Below are 8666 nucleotides of genomic sequence, written 5' to 3' on the forward strand. Positions count from 1 at the left end.
CTCCACCGGCCTTGCTGCCCGGGACGCCTCTGGTTCCTTCCCCGGTACTGCTGTTCCAGCTGCCACCGGTTCCTTCACTGACGCCGCTACATGTGGCGCAGCCAGTTCCTTCTCTGGCTCTGCTGCTCCAAATGCCGCCGGCTCCTTTACTAGCTTGGCAGCGTTCCCTGCTGACAATTTCCTCTGGGGGCTTCGGTGCCCTAGATGCCGCCGGCTCCTTCACCGGCTCTATGGCGTGCACCGTCGTCAATTTCACTGCCGGCGTTGTAGCCGGCTCCACAATCAAGCCTGCTGCCGGCTGCGTTGCCGGCTTCCTCGGAGCCTGCCCTGGCTCTGCCCCTCGCTCTTGGAGCGGCCAAGAGCGGCGGTTGCTCTCCTTCACGCTGGGATTCCCTCTCGGGGTCTCCCCTCAGCAACCGCCCCGCAGTCCAGGCAGGGCTGCTCCTTATTCCCTCCGGGATGCGTCCTCTGGCCCCGCTGCTCAGCCACAGCTGGATAAAGGCCCCGCTGATTGCCCGCGCCGGCGTCTTTGGCGTGCGTGCCTCCCCCGGCTCTTCCGGACCTGTGGGAGGTAAATAAGCCTCCTTGCTGCCCCGGGGTTTCTTCGGCATCCCAGCTCCCCTGGGACAGCTTCAAATCTGGAAACCGGACAAGCCTGGTTATGGAAGACCACAGGAAAGTTGGGACATAACATCCCATTCCTGGTAATAACTTATTTTTCCATCAAAACTTATTTTTCCATCAAAGATGTGGCAGGAGAGAGCTCTCTGAAGGACTTCCAAGGCAAATACTTCAACACTGAACTGTGCGGGTCCCAACAAAATGGCAAAACCTGAGAGGTTCCTAAGAGCTAGGTGTATAAGGGAATGCCACGGGAATTTACAGTCATCTAATCTAGCCCCATGCTCAAGGCAAGATCACCCCAATTAAACTATCCCAGATAAATGTCTGTCTAACTGCTTTTAAAAGTTTCTAAGGATGGAGATTCCACAACTTCTCTGAGTAACCTGTTCCAAAGCCTGACCACTCTAATAATCAGAAAGTTCCTCCTAATTTCCAGCTTCCTGCTGCAGCTTGAATCCATTGCTTCTAGTCCTGTCCCCTGCATCACAGAGAAAAGTCCATCTCCATCCTCTCTATAATCATCTTTTAGGTATCTGAAGACTGCTTTTCCTTCAGTCTTCTCTTCTTCAGGCTAAATACCCATAGTTTTTTCAGCCTTTTCTCATAAGTCTTGCCTTTGGAGCCCCTGATTATTTTTGTTGCCTTATGCTGGACTCTTTCCAAACTGTACACATCCTTCTTGAAGTGTGGGGCCCAAAACTGGACACCGTACTCCAAGTGAGGCCTCACCAATACTAAATAGAGCAAAAGAATCACTTCCCTTGATTTACAAGTGACACTCCTGTTAATACAACGCATTATGCTTTTGGCTTTTTTTTGCAACAAGAGTGCACCATTGGCTCATATTCATCTTATGATACAGGTCCTTCTCTGCAATCTACCAGTCATTCCCCAGTCTTGCATGAGGTTATTTTGTCCCATGTGCTGGACTTTGCACTTGTCCATGTTGAATTTCATCCCATTGATTGCAGATCATTTCTCCAATCTATCCCAGTCATTCTGGATTGTAGCTCTGCCCTCCAGAGTGTCTGCAGTTCCATCCAACTTGGTGTTACCTTTAAATTTGCTAAGCATGCACTAAATCTCATCATCCATATCATCAATAAAGATATTGAAAAATACCAGAACAGACCCCTGGGGAACCCCACTTGGTATCTAGTTCCAACTATACATTGAGTCATTGAGAACTGATCCAATCAGTTATGTATTCACCTTAGAGAACTTGCATCTTGTGTGTATTTCCTGAGTTTTTTAATGAGAATGTAATGGAAGACCGTGTTAAAAGCCTTGCTAAAGTCAAAGTATACCATGTCTGCTTCTCTCCCCTCATCTACAGAACCTGTCATTTTATCAGAGAGGGAAATCAGAATGGTCAGGAATGACTTGGGGTGAATACATGCTGACTGTTTCTGATCACCTGGTTCTCCTCTAGGTGCTTCACAATAGATGAGGATCTGATCCATGATCCTTCCAGGTCATGCTGGAAAGTCATAAAGGTCAGGCTGACTAGTCTGTAGTTCTCTGGACCCTCCTTCTTTCCTTTATTACACTTTTTAAAACAGCAGTGGTGGTTTAACTCATACTTTACAAAAAGACTTAGTTGCTAGAGCTCCTGCCCTGTACCTTATTTTTTTTCTCCATCCTTTCCTCTCTCCCCACAATAAATCTTGCTTTTTTTCCTGCCCTCTGGTCCAGTTTCATAGGAAGGGAGCAGATTGCCTTTTTCCCAATCTAGTCTATCACTTGGTCTGTCATAATTGGGAAATCAAAGGATCATAGAAAATTAGGGTTGGAAGGGACTTCAGGAGGTCATCTAGATCAACCCCCTGCTCAAAGTAGGACCATCCCCAAGTATATCATCCCAGCCAAGACTTTGTCTACCTGGGTCTGAAAAACCTCCAAGGATGGAGATTCCACAAGCTTTATGGATAACCTGTTCCAGTGTCTTACTACTATCATAGTGCAAGAGATTTTTTTCCCTAATGTCTAACCTAAATTTCCCTTACCGCAACTTGAGACCAATACAAGCATCGCATTGATAGATATGGAAAGGAATCTCTAAAGAAATTCCACCACGACATTAATAACTTCCTGTCCTCCATCAAACTGATTCCTGAATACTCCACCTAGGAAATTAATTTGTTGGATACCATAATGAAACTGCAATGGCCATGTCACCACAATGTTGTACCAGAAATGAACCAAACACTACAGTTACTTCCTCCACCCGTTTTCATTCTAGGCACATCTCTAGATCCACCATGTATTGCCAAGTTCTACATTACAACCATATCCACTCTGACCCCATTGACCAGGATGCACACCTTAAGAGGTCTTAAACAGGGCTTCCTATGTTTACAATGCAATCCACAAACTGTAGCCAGTCAAATCAACAAAGCCAGACTCATACCAGGAACTCCTGCTGCTACCTCCTGTGCTTTACCTGCCCTGCCTGTTACTTTTAAAGCAACAGCAGCCAGAGACTGTTTTGGAGTTTGCAGCATGGGCATGAACTCCACAGGGTGGAGAGTGACTGCAGTGCCATTCCTACGTTGGCACTTATGGCAGGTGTCCCTCTTGCCCACCCCTAGTTATACTACTGTCCATCCTGCTATCCTTTGTATTTAAATTCCCTTCTATTTAGAACTGCTTTCTGCAAGCCTGTTCATAGCATCAGACAAAACAGGCTGTTCCATTTGCAAACTTGTGCCTCTCTGCACAAGTTAGTTTCTGTTGTACTACCCTGCCCTGCCTTCTGTCTAAAACAGGTTGTTTATCAGAGTTTCTGAGCACATGCAGTTCTCACTGACTTGGATGCCTTTATTTCTTTTCACCAGTTTCACCTCAGTCTCCATTTTAATTGAAACCATTAAGAGCAGCCCAGGTAAATGGAAGTGTCTTCTCCTCCTGTCAGATTCACCAGACCTTTTTGACTACCTATTGCTATAGTAGAATCACTGTTTTCAGAGATTGGATGCTATGTGTGACTTCTCCAGGTTGCAGGCCTGATTCAAAGCTACAAAAATCAATCTTTTTGGTGATGTGTACCATCTTTTCTTCTGATCAGTTCCAACAAGGCCTTGGTGACTTTTCTCCAGCTATTTGAGCCATTTCAAACTCCAGAGCTGTATCTGTTCACCAGGTCACACCATTACAGGTTTCCAGTAGCTGTTCCCATGGAGGAAAGCTGGCAGCTCAACGTCATTCTAGACTGCCTCACAGTGCCTTTTGTTACCTCTTTCCCAGTACTTCAAAAGCTCTAGGAAAAATGAAAGACAAGCCAGACAGATGCATGCTGATCCTTCTGTGCTGGCCATCCAGAATGTGGTTGTACTTGATACCACAGTTCCTCACAAATATCCTCAGAATTTGGAAGGGGGGAAGGAGGAGGGAAGGACAAAGTGACTCACATGTAAGTGGAGGAGATGGTCAGCTGAGAAAAGGATGGATCATCTCCGATGACTGCTGATTTATTATTATGCCATATCCCATGTTCCTCAGACATTTCAAAGTGAATCCTCAATTTCATGTTTTGGTTCTTTTTTCTGGCAGGGGAAAGGGGCAAATTGTCTTGGGACAGTATTTCCCTTATTTGAGCTCCCAGTTGCAGAGTATGTTAAAGTCAAACACTGGGCAGATCCAAAAATGAGGTAATACTTTGTTTTAACTGAGCACATGCTCTAAAGTATTGAGGTGATATATTATTAGTGATGTTCCCAGAGGTTTTCAAAACCCTGCAGGAGCCCTCACTTTTTCCTGGAACCTGGCTAAAAATCAATTATGAGTGGGCACTAAGCTTTGTTCACAGCAGACTCCAACAAGATTTTTGGTGTAAATCAGCTTCACCAGATGTCACCTTAAAATAATGCACATTTGTTGTCTTCAAATAAAAATAAATACCTCATCATATAACCAAAACAAATCTCCCCATCCCCAAACAGTAGCTCCTAGCTGGTACTAAATTTATACTTATTATAAATCCAGTTTGGAGATTGAATTGGCAAAAGCCCCAGAGAGTCTTATTTTTGTAGTATGTTATTCTGTAAATGGGAATTCACATGGATGAATTCCATCTCTAATAACAGTTTATATTAAAATGCAGGTGTGTAACAACAACAGCAAATGCAGGGAAAAAGAAGAAAAGAAAAAAAAGGTTGCAGGTTGTGTCCTCATACTCTGTATCTCATGAGTGTTGATATTAGCAGTACAGCTGAAAATATTAGGGGGCAAATTGTTCCAGCCACTTGACTGAAAAAAACACATTAGTGTTGAGGAGCATAAAGTTATGAGTGTCAGCTCTGTGACATCATCACTGTCACCTTTCCTACAATGCCACCAAGAAATTCACGTGGCAGAAAGCTGCTTTGACTTCTCTTAAATATTTTTTTTTCTAAAAATAATTCAGAATGCATTCTTTGCTAAATGCTCAGTCAAAACTTTAAATTAGGAAATATTTTTAAAAATGAAGTTGGCATGGGCCCTTGAGTTACTGTTCTACTGGGTGCATCTGCACATGCACCCACTGTGCAGTACTCGCCAGTACTGCAGAATCCTGGTGGCACACAGGTCGTTTCTGACATTACTGTACAGTAGCAATGAGCTACTGCGCAGTAGCATCATGGTTATTGCCCACTGATGCTACATCACTGTAGCAATGAGCTCTATCACTGTAGCTCATTGCTACAGGAGTGTAGCAGCTTTTGTAGATGAACCAACTAACTACATAACCTTGAAATTAAAATAGCCTATAACTTGAATAAAAAACCCATGGCATTCTATTTTACTTTACTGTCAGCAAATACATAAATCACTGGAAAAAAATATTTATTTTCTTCAATTTTTATTGACTGTTTCATTAAGATGATCCCTGAAAAAATAATTTGGTACAACAGTTCAGCACCAAAACCTTATAGATGTCTGCAGGTGTTATATTTAAATATACAGTACTGATTTTTTTTTAAGTGTTAAAACTAGAGAAAAAAACATGGTTGCTTTCACTGAAGAAATGCCATGACCAAATATTTGAAATGGTACCAATTAGAGCTGTGTGCAATTTCACCAAGTATTTTGTTTTGAAGCTGTTTCAACATGTTTTGAGCTCAAAACAGCGAAATCGAAATGAAATGAAAAGCATCAAAACAAAATGAGGGCACTTGAAACAGTTCAAAACTTTCAAAATGTTTTGAGTTTCAAAGCAGCCCAGCAGTGGGAGCCAGGGGAGAGCCAGGGCTCCAAGTGACTCCTCAGCCCCATGTAGCTCAACCTGGTGGGGAGTACAGTCCTGGCTCTTCCCACCTCCCGCGACTGGGCTGCACTCTGTGGGGCTGGTGGAGCCGATTGGAGCACAGTGCCAGCTCTGCCTGCCTCCCACCACTGGGCTGCGCTCGGATCAGCTCTGCCAGCCCTGGATCTCAGCCCGGTGGTGGAAGGCGGAGTGCAGCGCTGTCTCTGTCCATCTCCAGCTTCCAGGCTGTAGTCTCTGGGGCTGGCAAAGCTGACCAAAGTGCAGCCCAGCAGGGAGAGGTGGAGCCCAGTGCTGGGCATGGGCTGTGCCCAACGTCGGTCCCAGGTAGCAGAGGCAGTCTCCTGTCATCCAGCACAGATCCGGGGGTCCGCATCCCTGGGAGGAGTCTGGCACAGCCCCACAGTGCTCCTGGGGGTGGGAGCCCCTGGATCTGCATGCCGGATTATAGGAAAAGGGAGAGATGAACTTGGCTACATTGGCATCTTCCTGCTGTCTTCCAGAATGTGCACAGAGATTGTATCTATGTGGAAAGAAGGAATAGAGAATGAACAAAGAATGCTGCCTTTTATATTGCAAGGGTTAGTTTCTGGTGGGTAATCTCCCATCTCTCTTTCATTTATTTGAAGACCTCCTATAGCATCTTTGCTATTGTAGTTGCTTTTGGCCTTCCTTTCTGTTTAATAGTCCACATCCAAAGCATAGCTGTAACTATGTTTCCAAAATGCTGCAGCTCTGACCAGCCACAAATTTGGAGGAATTTTTCTCTCAGCATTGTGGACACGTCCACACATGCAAGCACATGCACTTGCCACCACTCAAATAGCAGTGGCACAAATTTGTGCCAGAGATTTGTGCTTCAGCACATGTGCTTGGACATGCACTTTGGTGTGGGGCAAATTGTGCCACTTGGGGCAAACTGACCCTGCCCAGGTCCTCTCCAATCTTCAGCCAGGGAAAGCTAGAGACTGGGGACAGCACCTGTGCTGGTCCCAGCAGTATAAAAAGCTGCCCTGGTTCACAGCTCAGGGCTACTTGCCCCCAGGAGCTTTTGAGGCCCAGCCATTTGGTATCTGGGGGACACTATCCCCTTGTGCCAGCTGGACTGCTGAAGCAGCCTTAACCTACAGTGGCTGCTGCACCCTCTGCCCACTGCAGCTGTCTGGCAGTGGTGGCTTCTGTCTGGATGTGATCTGTTGCCACCTGCAACAGCATCCACCCTGCAGTCCCATGTCTGCATACCTGCCAGACGCAGGTGGGGACAGCATAGCCACCTGGGCTGTGGTATGGGCACTGCAGCAGACCCTCCTGTCATGTCTTTTGGTGCCCCCAGAATCACCCAGCTATCATCTAGAAGATGTGCTCATTGTGGTGGCCCACTTCGAACTGTCAAAGTATGTCCTCCTGGCCCCAAATGGCCAGGTCAGCTGCCCTCTATCTGGGTCCCTGGTTGTCTGGGCAGGCTCCTCTGCCTGGATCTTGCCATGGGCTTCATAAGCAGAGATCCTGGTTTTCCCTGTTTAAAAATTGCAAATCCTCTTTTAAAAAACCCAAATTCTATTATTAAAATACCCCAAATATGTGTTCTTCTGTGATTAAAATGAAACACCACTATATCTAGAGAGATCAGTTGGACAATGTTTCATTGATATATTTACAGTTTTAATGCAGTTTGGAACCCTACCAGTGACTCTACCATAATAAAGGAAATACTACATATCTATACATTTTGACATTTGCTTTTGGTTGGTGTTTTTTTTCACAGAAAAATCAGAGCTGTCCCTGCCCGCTTTGCTCACTGAGATGTGGGGCACCGACCAGCACTTATATGTGAGTGCCCTGCCCCTGTCCCTCACTCTCAACCCACAGCCCCCTCCAGTGCCCCTCACTCCGCCACAGCCCCTGCCTGCCACCTACTCACTCCCTCATGTCAGCTGCTCCATCCCAGCACCAGAACATGAGTCCAACTGCAGCTGTTCCACCCACTGGTTTGTGGCTCTGAGCAGTTCCCGCCCTTGCTGTTCTTTTTCCTGCACCTGTGCCCAGGCCCCAGTGATCCCCATGTCATTCCTAGGAAGCCCTCAACTGGGGCTCAGGGACTGGGCTGAGCAAGCCCCTTCCCTTCCAGGCTGGACTCCCCCTGCACAGGCTGTTCTAGGGGGGCTTGGGGGCTCTAAGCCTGGCTCTGGCAGCCTCTTCTACCTCGAGTGCTCCCCCACCCCTGACCTCCATCTCTCTATCTCTCTCACACAAACCACTATTGCTACCTCCATACTTACCCCCAGCCCATCACACACCCCTCCCCAAGTGGTTTCTGGGACCAGGACTCCCCACTAGGCTGGGGCTGCATGTCCCAGCACTGGTGTGGGCACAGGGCAGGACTGCAGTGTAGCAGTTGCTCCTGCAGCCATGGCTCCTGCAAGCAGGTCCTATCCCATTCCATTTGGCCAGCTGGGCATGCAGGGTATGAGATTTATGGGGGTATGTGGGGTTTGGGGTGGGTGGGGTTATTGTGTGGGGAGGTTGTGGGGGTTGTGGTTGGGTGTAGAGTTTGTGGGGGTGAGGTTTGTGAGGGGATATGGGGTTTGTGCGGGCATTTGGGGGGTGTGGGGTTTGTGGCTGGGTACGTTGGTGGGGGGGTTGTGGTGGGACTGTGGGGGGGAACTGTGTGGGGGTGGGGAGGACTGCTCAGGAGAGGTGGGTTCCCTGCCCACCTCCCACACGGTACACAGCCCCCCACCACAGCAGCAACCACTGGGCACACAGGGCCCGCTGCTGGCAGATACCCCCCCCCCCCCCG

This window comes from Alligator sinensis, unplaced genomic scaffold (genome assembly GCF_000455745.1).
Source record: "Alligator sinensis unplaced genomic scaffold, ASM45574v1 scaffold544_1, whole genome shotgun sequence".
In the NCBI taxonomy this organism is placed as follows: domain Eukaryota; kingdom Metazoa; phylum Chordata; order Crocodylia; family Alligatoridae; genus Alligator; species Alligator sinensis.